Consider the following 13,586-nt stretch of genomic DNA (forward strand, 5'->3'; position numbering starts at 1 on the left):
ATCTACAGCATCGCACCATTTCCAGAGAGTATTTACAGTGAGCTACCTCACACCAAACACTTGCCCTTTCAGCTGCTCTGCTGCATCAGTTCTTTGCTGCTGGCCAGACGCTCTGCTCACTTGACATCACCTCTGTTAGAAAGGAGACGTGGTCAGGGCTCCCAAGGTACGTGCTTATTGTTGCCACTAACTCATTTAGGCAAACCATTTAACTTCTTTATGCCCTTGCTTAACCATCTGTAAAATGGGACTAATAATAAACCTCAGAGGGATTTAGTAAGGCTTAATTAAATGGTTTGTAAAGTGCTTTGAGATCCTCAGGAGAAATGTGCTGTGCAAGTGCGAATTATTATTATTGTTACAGTGCTTTCTACTTCCAACACAGTTAAATATTAATGATCCAGTCCTCCTAATGCCCAGCAAGACAACTGTCCAGAATAGTAATTTTCCCAACTAAGAAGAGACAGGAACGAGTGGCAGAATATTTCTTTCTTGCTCTTTTATAAGTAGTCTGAAGTAGCAGGAAGAGTAAATATTTTAGTACATATTAAACTGAAGATGTGGATCCCAAATGCACGAGTTCTACAAGCAGTCAGCTCAGAGCCAAAACATAATGACAGTTACGATCACCAAATCACACAACGTTCATATTACACAGTACCAGAAAGTCATTCAGGAAACGTCAGTATCATAGCTAATACATAATGAATGCTTTTCCTAGTTAAAAATGTACCACTTTGCAGAGATCATGGCCTGAGTGACGTGATTAACATTCAAGTAAAAGCTTCATCTTGTCAGGAAGAACATCAGCAACTTGTTAGTAAGACTGTTGTGGCTTGGGGGTGAGGATGGGGGGGATTACATGTTGGATTTTAAATAAGGTACGTCTATTGTGATCCAGCAAAAATGATCTGCAAATTGCCTGCAGGCAAAAAACAGATCAGCCACAATTCCTCCTCTTTTGTCAGCCTCTTCCAGACCAACCTAAAAAAGAAAAATGCAAAAACTGGACTTCTGCCTCCAGGTCATGTGAGTTGAGTGGATGTGACCTAGTTTGCAATGGATTGCTGCTTGCTTACCCTTTCAGTCCATTTGCTTGCATGTCAAACTGCCATCACAGGTACAGCAAGTTCCTTCCCAATGAACTCTTACCTTCCTTTGAATGCATCAGACAAATTCTGTTGTAACAGAGCCCCAAATCACCACTGGCATGCCTGAACATTTTCTTAATATTTCTTAGTATTTAGTTAGGATATCTAAACACATATTAGAAGCCAAATCAAGCATCAAGAAGAAAAAGCAATGTCAGACTTGAAGGCATTAAGGTTGCTCACGTAACTTTAGTTGGTCTCCACTTTAGAACTGCAGTATGGCACAATTTTTAATTATATGACAAACTATGATTTTTCTATTTGATCTGCAATAATAAAAGCTAGCACATAACTAGGTTATGCAAAGTATTGATAATGAAGTGCAAACACGTGTTTCCCATCCTTATGGGCTACAAAGTGAGCCTACCTCAAGAAAATACTAAGTGATTAGAAAGCACTTCTAATTCACTTATTACAGTACAGGTCCCAAACGTGATTAATAAATAAATAAATCCAGTAAGTTAATTCTCATACAGCCTGTGGCACAGATATAGCAACCTTCCCAGGTCCCATGTAAAGGTGGGGAGGGCATCAGGACTCAAACCCTGCAAACTCTTCTCCTTCCTGCTTCTTCCACACAGAGCAAAACCCTGCGCTGGCCTCAGTGTTCTCTACTTCCCTCCCCTGATCAGGCTGCTTATTACCTATTCATGCAGCACTGCTGCACATGGTTCACCCAGTCTATCTGGAATTTCAGACTACATACATATAAAAATCAATTGTTAAGAGCCTAAAAATCCTTCAACACAGAATCAGTTAGCTGTCGATACTTGCACAATGCTAAGCTTCCAATAAAACAACCCCAAGGAACTATTTTCCCAGCTCCATGCAAACAATCTCAAGGTGACCTGTGTAAATCTTTGATGCTTTCAAACCCGTCCAGGAGAGCTGTTACTGCAGCGCGAGATCCATTAAGCGATGTCCATCGGCACTAAAATGGATTGGCTGAGCCCATATTGAACAACAACCTGCCCTTATGGATAACCCTTTAAAGCCCTGAAACCACAAAAGAGGCAACTCCACGCCCTCTAGCACAAGGGGCCAGTCACTCCCGAGCAAACAAAAAGAACTGGGTATTACTACAGGGTGGCAGGGGACACATAGCACAAAGAAATGGTGCTTCTTGAGCTCCTCGGCGGTACCAGAAGGTGCACAGAGTCCATGGGAAGCCCCCCATGGGTTAGAAATTTTCTCAGCTAGACCGCAGTTCATGCAGGCAATCCTACATGCCACAAATTAGAGAAAGAAGATTTGTGACTATTTTATGTTAGTAATAACTTGATACCCATCAACTCCAACATAAGAATTTCTATGTACTTCAATATTTAATTTATTTAGCCTTCTAGTGTTCTTAAATTAGGGAGACATTTTATTGCTGCGGTTGACATCTTTATGTCAGCTGAAACTTGGCTTCAATTTTAAGTGGAATTTCTGCACCTGAAAAGCTAATTAGTGCTTGTGCCCGCACTAGGCACACACAGGTGCAAAAATACAGGCAGCAGCTATGCATGCAAGGTTTGCCTATGTGGAATGGAGAATACCCTATTCAGAACTTGAATATACTGTATTGCTGTCACTAAAATAAATGGCTGCAACCCTAATCTTGTCCCACTACTCCACAATTAAAACCTGCATCTGTGTGACAGAACACCGCAATCACTGAACCTGCGTTTTTTCCTAAACAAGGATTAAAGAATTACTTTGCCACTGCCAGTCACTGTGTTACTCTGCTCTCTCTTCGCTTATTCTGTGTTTAAGCTGTCCTGGAGCCAGAAGCATGTGGCAGCCTGGTGCTCTGTCCCGCACACCTTTACCAGCAGATCGCTTTCGGACTAGAAGCACTGGCCTCGGTTAGCGCCCAGACCCAACACAAGATGATGAACCCGCCTGCCCATACCAGCCACCTGTTGGCAGCCCCCTCGGACGCTTTACAAATAAATAAAAAGCTTCCAATATTTTCTCCACAAGCTGCAGGCCATCCATCAAGTTGTTTACATCACACCGAGCCACAGGCACCTTTATCATTAGGAGAGCTGTCTGCGGAAATGGGGTGGACACACAGACACCATAAATCTCACCTCCTAAAAAGGCGTCCTAGATTGCATTATTTTCATTAACAGGAACCCCCCAGCAGCATCCCCAGACCAGGCACCAAGGGACGCAGTGCAACAGGGAACGGCCAGTAATGCAGAGGGGCTTAAAGCACAGCCCAGATGCTCAGCACAGGACTAAACGCCTGCAGAGCCAGCATTTTGCTTGGCTGAGAAGTCGCCGTCCCCCAGGCACTGCTGAGGCCAGGCAGCTTCTTGCCAAGTTTCTGAGCTCTCCGGAAAGCTCCCTGCCCAGCCCTCCGGTTTTCCTACTTACGCAGCCAGAGTACCGAAAGCCTGCAGCTTTTGAAATCTGCTGCTCGTGTAGGCACAGGGCATCAGTCTGAAAAACGTGCTCAATCTCTGAGCACAAGCATCCCATGGAATTCGGTCACCCATCAGCAATGACACAGCTTCAGCCAGCGCTGCTCCCACAGAGTACCTACTTTCCCTTCAGGGCACGAGGATACGCAGTGACGAGACAAAGTCCCGAGACCCATCCACTGAGAGAGGAAAACACTCAGCTCTGATGAGGAGGAATGAGTTACCAAAGTTCCCAGCTGGCTGCGTTGGATGCGGTGCCACAGATACGACCAGTTAACCTTTGGAGTCAGCAAACGACGGCTGCAGGGATTCAGCAGCTCTTAATGGACGTATTCCCCAAGAAATAAGCAGGAGGTGGCAGAGAGGAACCCACGAGAACATGGCCATCAGCACTGCTGGAAGCTGCTCGGAAAGGAGGCGGCAGGAGCAGGAGGAAGCTGGTGTCTGCATCCTGCCCGAGCTGATTCCCCAGACCCCAGCGAACCTCCACTGCAGCACGCTCAAGGTGGAAAAGAGCAAAACTGCACATCAGCGAGCTAGGGTGCTTTGACAAGTATCCAAAATTGACCTACCTTGGATTTGCTTTGAAAGCTGTTTTCCTGCTTATCTGCAGAAATAAATTAGGAAAACCAGAATTTGCTCTTGTAAGCTTCTTTCCTCCTACTTCCTCTCCTTGTGAGGTAAGTTCTCTCACAGACAGAATAATTTCTTTTTTATCACCATATCTAGACAAAATAAGCCACACGAAGAAAAAACGGGGCATGCAAAACTATAGTTCAAAATAAAGCCTGGACCCTACCATGAGCTACAGAGAGACTTAAATGGGAGCAGATCAGAGCTGTTTTTAGCCATGACAAACTGAAGAGATGGGAAAAAAGGGATTTCAGGGAGGACTAATAGCTTTTACTGGACCTGTTGATATCACAGGAAGGAGACAGAAGCTTTGAGGCACGAATGCCTTCTGTGAGGCACGGGTGCCTAAAGCCTGCCCAGTTTTCCCACATGCCACCAACAAGGGCTAGAGATTGCTATAACGTGACGGGAAGAGGCCACCGAATCTCGGAATAGAGAAAGACATTCCCTCCACTTCAATTTTCTTTCCTTGTCAAAAGCAAGTTGTCTCCTGAGGAGTGGAGACAACAAATATCCCTACAACATAACGCTAACGTTCAAAGCATCTTTGTTACTTCCCCAAGTCTTACTGGAGCGTTGATAAGCAGAATGATAAAACCAAACATGAACGTCAACAGAAGGCAGTGCAAGGAAGGGAACAAGGCTTTATGTAGCACACGTGTTTCTTTTTCTTCCCTTTACCAACTGCTCTATTTTACGGTTGCAATTTTTTTCTGCATGCCCACGTATGCCTACAACAGGGGACACGACACACGGAGAAAAGGTAACAGTTTCTACCACTGGTGAACTGGAAGAGCATCAGCTGCCACTCTCCACAGCCCAAAGGGAAGAACAACTGGAAGAGCTGGCGAAGGAATCGACGGCCCAGCTCTGGGGAAGTAAGTTGGAATCAGACGGAACAAAGCACTTGCCTCTGACGAGTGCATTTGCAGGGAAATATGAAAAATTCTGTTTGACTATAGACCATTCAAGCCAATTTATCAAACTGATAGCAGACACGTATTTTATAAAGTCCCTCTGTTTAAGAGCTCTGCCTTGTCATCTGAAGTTCTAAATTGCCTCTCTTTAATCTACAGAGCTATGATGTTTCTGTGGCATTGACATTTTCCTTTCAGGCATATCAGTTCTTCCTTCATTTCAAATGACAGTTGCTCCTTTTGTCCGCCCTTTAAATGTTTAAAAAGATTCAAACTGGATTAGAAAAAAAAAAAAAAAGAAGAAAGAAAACAAAACCCACAGTCTTTCCTGGATTTGTGTTTTTTCGGATGTGCATTTGGATGCTGTAACCAATCAGATAAGCTCCTTAGTTCCCTCCAGTGAGGGATTATTGAGTTTTTATTTATGTTTCTCCTTGTTTAGCCTCCCAAGCACCAATACACTTGTAGCAATGTCTCAGCTTCAGCTCCCATTAAGGAAAGAAAAAGCCTGCAAATGTGATCAGCCTTGGAGATTTTCCAGGATGAGAGAGCTTCTAAACCTTCCACTCTGCTCTACAAACATTTGCTCTGACTTCGCAGGCGCAGTGCTCTCCTCCCGGCTCTGCTCCCCATATGGGTTTGATATAGCCTGAAGATCACTCTCAACACTTCACACTCGCTTGCTGACATCTGATAGATAGGGGGAAAGTAAAGAAACACAGCACTGGGCAATGAAGGCCAACGATGTGCTAAAGAACAGTGAAAAGTGCAAGCTTCATCTTTCAAGACAGCCCCAAGTTCTGTAGAATCAGCCCTCCTGATCTATGCTTACTGACCTTTTCTTTCCCCTCCCAGGGCAGGGAAACACTTACGCGCTTTTAGACTAATGTTCAGGTTTAAGTGAACACACCGTGGGTTTCTTTATATGAAGACTCCAAGTCTTACATTTAAAGCCAATCTTAACATAGTTGTGCTTCAACTGGTGCAGAATTGTTCTCAAAACCACGTCATCCCAACAGGCTCACCATGCAAAGTTTGAAGACATTTGCAGCATTAACAAAATTAGTGTCTCCCTCCCATCTAAGAGCCAGCCCCCTTGCCTTGTGTTCAGCTCTGTAGGAGGGCAGAGAGTTAATCCTGGAAGCAGCTCTTGGCATTGAACAAGCCTTGCTGATACCCAGGAACACCCTGAATGTACACACCGCCATCAAGCAATCTGCACAGATCCCCAACAAGAGCATGCTGCGATTCTCCCTACTGAAGGGCACATTCCATCAATATAAAGGCTGATTAATTCAGCTGGTAACACTGATTTATATTCTGGGGTTTTATGCCTGGTACAAGTTAGATGACCCCTTGGCTGAGTTGGGATTTTTCCCAAGGTTAGACAAGAAAACAGGCAGAGTAAAATGTAGGGAGCAGACATTTTCATGACTTCGAAGGTACTAGCTTTCCCTGTATAGAAGAAACAGAAAATACCTATATATCGTAACTTCCTGGAAGTAAAGGTCATCACAGATCTCACTGCTCTGTACTCCAGAATTCAAGCCTATATACAGAACGTGCCCTATGGAAGCGAGACACCTGCTGCACACAGGCATCGTCGTGGGGAATAGGTGCAGAGTAAAAGCTGCGTCAGTCTTACTGCTTAATCTGTGCTGCCACAGAAAGCTGCAGCTCCTCGGAGCTGAGAGCAGATTATTAATAACAGCTTTCTTTCACCCTGTACAGTCCTATTCTCCTCCTGCCCCCTCTAATCTTTCATATTCTCTATCGAGCTATGTCCTGTGTATGGTAATTTGTCACATTCATCATCACGATATCACTGGGGTCAGCTCACCACCGACACAGTCCTGAAAAAAAGTAAAGAAACAATTTTACCAGATTTTTACCTGTCACCTATGTAGTTACATAAAGAATGAGGTCAGGCTGCACAGCTTCAGCCTCAGGATTCATCACCACAAGGCAGCAGGGACTCCTGACTCAGCTGCTGGCCATTACGACCTGGAACCCACCAAGACAAATAGAGTATTTCCACGAACCTCACACCTGCTAAATTCATTCCAGACACACAGAAAACATCCCCTAACAGTAACAGCTTCTGCTATGACAAGCTGCTTGATTTGTCTACATTCAATATGCTTCTACATAGTTATTAACTTCTGCGCATAACGAAGATATTACACTGTCAGCAAAAAATCCATCCCCTCTCCCCTATAAGGGATCACGCTATACATTTCAAAGAACGACTTTACCATATAAGACAGCAAGTCAAATATAAACAAAATAGTTTGCAGAACCCAAGCTGGACTGAGGGGAAAGCCCTCGGTTCCCAATGTTGCAATCCTGTACGCAAGATCAAAACAAGGCTTTCTGTGGCCTAGGGGCAGATATAAGCATGCTGCACTCCAGCCTTACCCTTACAGAAACTGCACGTTTATAGTAAAAACAAGCACACACACAAACAAAACAAACCGCCACCTTTGATTTTTGCTCCTGAACTCATTCAGGAGCCTTAGCTGATGTCTGCATAACCTGCATGGTCGTGCTGGTTCTACCCACATGTCGGCGTTGGATGCAGAGCAGCAGCTTCAGCCCTTTGCCAAGAGGGGAGCGCGCATACAGTGCATGAAACAAGGGAACAATAACCATCCGGTGCAATTTCACAGCTAGTTTTCTTGCATTTCTGATCTTTATTTTCATCCTACACAGACATTAAGGAGATCACGTTCCTAAGCAGAACTATCTGTTTCCAGGAACAGAGAAAAAATAAAGCCCACAAAAGTGGAATACATAGTAATAACTAAAGGTAATGCACAAACGTCTTTGCATTAGATTCTAGCTCAGTCATCATTGTATTGGGATGGATTAACTCTGGTGTGTAGTCTTGGATCATCAAGAAAAAGCAATAGTTTGCTTGCCTTCCCTCCTTATCATCAAAACCATGTAAAACATCTCCGGCCGAGTTGTTCAGCCATTGGAGAATTGCCTTTAGTGGAAAATCCAGGACTGCAAGTCCTATTAATGGACTTAAATATGATGATGACTGCACTAGAAGCTACCTAAAAAATCATTCAGATATTGCCAGCAGTTATTGTTATGTAGGAAGTGCTGAGACACACACATTTGGTGCTAGCCACCAAAAGAGGCGAGACGTGAGATAGAGGGCGGAGGGAACGGCCGGGCATCCGCAGGCAGGAGCTGAGTTTGCATTCAGCCCCATCAGCTCTCCGTGCACAACAGAGGGAAGTTAGTTTTCAGGAGCAATGGGAATGCCAACAGGTGTCGGGTCAGTCTCTAGTGGCCACGAGGGCCCAGAAATGCAGAGGTGTGAACGTGACCTTGTCATCAACAGCTCTCGGGCAGACAAACGCAGCTGAAGGCTTACCCTAACGGGGAGAGTGCCCCACGCGGTCCCCTGGCAACAGCAGCTCAACGCCTGTTAAACGACCTCTTGTTAAAGATTCGGGAAAACCTGCTCGTACACTAGATTTTGCAAGGCTTTAAGTAGGGCCTTCACGTGAAGCGACACTTCTTGCCTTTCCCTTCCGTTGTGAGCAGCCTTCACAAGGAAGCATCACTGCGCTGAAATGCTGCAACTGGAACCCGTGACACCTGCAGGGGCCCCACGGAGCAGCCAGGGGAGGTGGGCTGGAACCGCTGCAGTTACACTGCTTGCTCTTAAGGCAAGGCCAAAAAAGGAGCCAGGCTAAGAAGAGAAAGCAAAGAAGCAAGGCTTGCAGCCCTTACACTGCCCCTGGCCAGCAGCCGCCCTGCCACACAGCGCGAGCTCTGAACAGACCCTGGGGCACAGGGGGATGCACGACCCCGCACCAGGGTGCTCGAAGCAGTGATTTTTTGCTGCTTCAGAGGCTCACAGTACCACTGAGGGAGCCAGAGGTGAGATTCTTATTAGACAAAGCAGAAAGCAGCAGCAAAGCCAGGAAGGGAAATATAAAACAGCACTGGAGGTAGATGGGGAGCAGACGTCTCACCATGCATGGGCTTCCTCCCATTGTCCAAGATAAGCTTCAGGATCAAGACAGCAGTGACAGGTTATTGCAGCTTGTAGGAAACACTGAGGATGGGTGGCAGAAAACTTCTAATTTTCTCTCACCTTCCTTCTTTTTTTAATTCTTCTAAACAGTCTTTACTTTAATGACCCAAAAATGGGTTAACATGCAAACAATCCCCTTCCTCCTGCCCGTTGTGTCCACTTGCCAGTATATCACTGTCTAGCTGCTGATTTTCCTGTCTCTCTCTTCATTTGTTCACGAGACAGAAGAGGTGCCACAGGTGCTGCAGGATATCAGCACACTTTAATACGAAACCAGGCCATCCTTCCTTTGGTAATCTTCGTACGGCAGTCTGAGCTGGACCCCTGTTAGCTGGGACAAGTCAGCGTACAGGCTTCTGTCAGAAGGGAATCTAGCATTAATAACTGAAAGGATTTTCATGTCAGTTCAAAAGAAAGATTAATCCTGGTATAGTTCTCCACTTTCCTTCATTCCTCAGCACAACGTACGGATCTGGTAATGCACATGAATTCAATACGTGGCTGTTATAAAGCAGATGAACTGCACAGTCCCTCTCTTCCCTCTCCTTTCTGCTTCCATGCAGAAAATTAAAGATCGACTGTTTCACAGCCCACACTAAAACCACTGGCTCAGATGATGAGTGAAACACTTCTTTAGGAGGATTATCATGGAATAGGTGGCACAGGAATGCAGTTACATTTTGGTTTCAATGACATTAAGCATGAAGAGTGTCCCGAGTTTAGGGAACCTGGCAGTATCAAAACTTCATTTGATGATAAAGATGACTAAGAAAAAAGAAGTTCACATGAAATGACTCCTCACAAAAATACACAACTCTTTGCAAAGTCAGGTCTCCGAGCTGCTGTGATGCTCTTGGGAGGCAGCGATGAGCACCATCACAACCCCGGAGCGCTGGTACAGGTGGCCTGGGCCAGGGGACAAGGATGCTCTCCTTGAACCCAGGCACCCAGTGGGATGCAGGGGTCGGTCAGGAGCTCTGGGGAAGGGGTGCCAAACTGCAGGGAAAGGAGGGCGAGCTGGGTGTCAAGTCTGAACAGCGAAGTCTTCTCCAAGGGAACAGGGATGAGAGCAAGGACAGCTAACGTTCACGTGGAATGGAAGATGGCCAGAGAGAAAAAACTGACTGGAGAAACAAAAGATATAACAAAAAACATCTGGTGGACAGAGGAAGTCTAAGTCATCTTGGGAAGCTGAAAACGGCCAGGAGGAGTTGAAAGAAAGGGCCTACAAAGCATTAGGAAGCATCAGGACTGGCTGATAAGCGCCTAAGGAGAAGCCTGAAACACCCTAGAGCAAATAGCCCGATCTACCTAAAGAAGCCCTGGGGCAGCACAGGGTCTGGGGAGATGTAAAAGAGCCTGGAGAAGACAGCAAGGAGGAAGGGCATGGAGACGGCACAAATCAGTGCAGGGACAGAACTGATTGACATGCAAGAACTGAGCTAGAAATGGTGGTAGAAACAGTGACCCTTGGGCAGAGAGTGCAGATAGCCGAAGGGCACGTGAAAGGCCAACGCAGCGTGCAGGGGAACAAAGGAAGAGCTGATCCTAAGTGGTTTCAGAAAAGCCCCAAGCAGAGCAGACCAGTCCACCTTACCTAGCATTCTCCCTCCAACAGTGATCAGTGCCAGCTGCCTTCCAAAGGAAGAATTAAAGTTACTTTAAGCAATCTTGCTAGGTAATCCATAGCAGTTCATGAAAAGAGAAATGCCTTATTGACTCCCAGCTGCTGTTCACCTTGGTGAAGCCATGAACATTGCAGCAGTGAGACACTTGCAAATCTTTAACAGTGCAAACTCTTTGTGGGAGCAAACTGTAGCAAAGCGTCCCTGTGGGATTGGCAGGTACTGCATCTTTGTACCTCAGACCACAGCCCAGCAAGCGGTGGCTCGTGTTTCATTTCTCCCCATCCTTTTTAAACAAGAAGTAAGAAAATATTCTAAAAGGGGAAACCTCATGTAAAGCTAAGGACCACTATTTATAAAGGAACAGTATGTCATCTGTGAACACAAGGCTAAGAAGTATTAGGAAGATTCAACTGTGTGCTTCTGACTGAAGTCCTCAGCAGAATATGCACAAGATAATCCAAATGTAACACCATTTAGGGAACATCACTCTCTTTGGTGCAACTGTAAGCAAAGATACCACAGTGCAAAGTGCTCATGGGTCTTCTCCTAACTTGACAGACTTTCAATTCACAAGTTTTCTCCATACTTCACCAGAAACCTGGAGGAGAAAGACCAGACCTTCCCAATGTAAGAGGTCTCCCTCTGTTGGTACTTGTACTCCATCTACCCCTTGTGGGTGCTGATCCAGTACAGCTGCCCTTGGCCTGTCACCACACTGCCAAAATGAATACTGGTAGAAAAACAGCATTTAAACTACCTGCAGAAGCCAGCAGTCAGGCAAAGGCCACAGATCTTGGTAAAAGGTCAAAAAAAAAACCAAAACAGAGTAAGATCTATTAATTAGTGACTTCTCATTGAGTACAACCACAGGATTTTATAGACACTGAAATACTAATATTCTAATGGACTAATTAAAAAATGATGAATTAATTTTGAAAAAAGCAAGCCTAGGGGTTTAGCCCATCGAGTTAGGGGGGCTTCTGCTTCCTTTCACTTGTTTGCATGGACAGTGTCAGCAGGGGAAAATCACCTGCACGAGCCAAAACTCCAACATAAACACTAACACACAGCAAACGTTAACTCATGTCTGCTGGCACCTTTCTGTAAGAAATACGAGCAGCTACTTATCGCTGGAGAACTTCCACAATTTTCGGGCGGAGGTGAGGCTTCAGGTTGCACGTCTGCTCGAGGGGCAGCCCTTCCACCACCAGCAGCTCAACGCCCAGCCAGGCAGCGCCGACCTCAGCCACACGGGGAAGGAGCAAACACCTCGGAGTGTCTCTAATGGGTTTTCTTCTTTTCCTTCCTTTCCCAGAAGTGGATCATTAATTGTTTTCCTCCTTAGTGAATCCCAAATGGAATCACACATATCTGCTCAGTGGAAGTCTCTGCTTTTAGATTTTACCAGCCATGAAATTGCTGTGACTAACGTGCTCCCTTACTACAGGTTGATGTGTCAGCCCAGTGGAAAAGGATTCACTTTTGAGGCGGTACAAAACTTTATCATCCCTTTTGCCACACAGACTTAATAAAAAGGAAATACCCAGTTAACATGCTTCCCACTACGCCTTCAGCCCACTCTAAAGGAAGAAAAAATGGCATTTTTAAGCCCTGCCACCTGCCAGTTCTTGCTCGGAAAACCATTTGCAGTTCTGGCAAAATATTTCACAGCCTTACAATCCCATCATGACTGTTCTTAAAGACTCACTTTCTAACCCAATATATCAGGTGTCCAGCTTCCAAATTCAGTTTGCTACTCCTCTCTGACAGACTTACTAGATTTTATTTCTCCCCTGAATTTAACTCCATGAAATGTGCAGTACTTTAAAACACCATCACTATTATTAAATTTTAAGTATATGGTAACTAGAGTTGTATAAAAGATGGCTTTAAAGAATCCCTCCAAGACAAAGCACTACATCTTGGGCTGCCATCTGACAGCAGGAATCTCAACAATCAAGCATTTAGGATTTGGCTGTAATTTCACAAGAGGCCCATATAAAACCTTGTCCCTTCTTGACATCTGTGTTTTTTGCCTCTTTCTCTTCCCCACTGAGTCATCCTGGTCTACTCCGTCTTTACGGGGGCTGTACATAGAATGACAAAATTGCAGAATGGTTTGGGTTGGAAGGAATCTAATTCCAACTAACTCCAAGTAATTCCAACCCCTGCCATGGGCAGGGGCACCTCCCACCACATCAGGTTGCCCAAAGCCCTATCCCACATGGCCTCAAACACCTCCAGGGATGGAGCATCCCCAGTTTCTCTGCTCAACCTGTGCCATGGCGTCACCACTCTCATAGGAAAGAATTTCCTCCTTATATCTAATCTAAACCTACCCTCTTTTAGTTTAAAGCCATAATTTCCCCTTGTCTGGTCACTGCACCCCCTGACAAAGAACCCCTCCCCAGCCTTCCTGTAGCCCCCTTTAGGCACAGGAAGGTATGCGAAAGACAGCACTGAAAATGTGCTATTTCAAGAAAATGTGTATCTATTGTATTTAGCACATAAGTCTCTCATTCATTCATGCCACAAATCCTATCAATAAAAAATAGATAAAGGTATCAAAATGAACTTTTCATACAAGCACTGGATATTCAAGATACCAGAGACTCAAGCTGTTACGGAGCATGTTCGGGGACACTACGGAGCCCCATCAGGAGTGGTTACGTTGCAAGGCAGAACAGTGTGAAACTACTAACATCCTTTTCACCACTTTTCGATTTACTATATACTACAGAAATTGTATTCATCTTGCTGCATCTGGTACATCATCAGAAGCTATA

At 45.2% G+C, this 13,586-nt stretch overlaps 1 protein-coding gene across 4 annotated transcripts in view; it reads right to left on the reverse strand.

Moving 5' to 3' along the window:
* The window catches only part of AUTS2 (activator of transcription and developmental regulator AUTS2), a 762,050-nt gene that overhangs the window by 584,274 nt on the left and 164,190 nt on the right, over positions 1 to 13,586 (reverse strand). The window lies entirely within an intron of this gene.

This window comes from Cygnus atratus, chromosome 20 (assembly GCF_013377495.2).
Source record: "Cygnus atratus isolate AKBS03 ecotype Queensland, Australia chromosome 20, CAtr_DNAZoo_HiC_assembly, whole genome shotgun sequence".
Taxonomy (NCBI): Eukaryota; Metazoa; Chordata; class Aves; order Anseriformes; family Anatidae; genus Cygnus; species Cygnus atratus.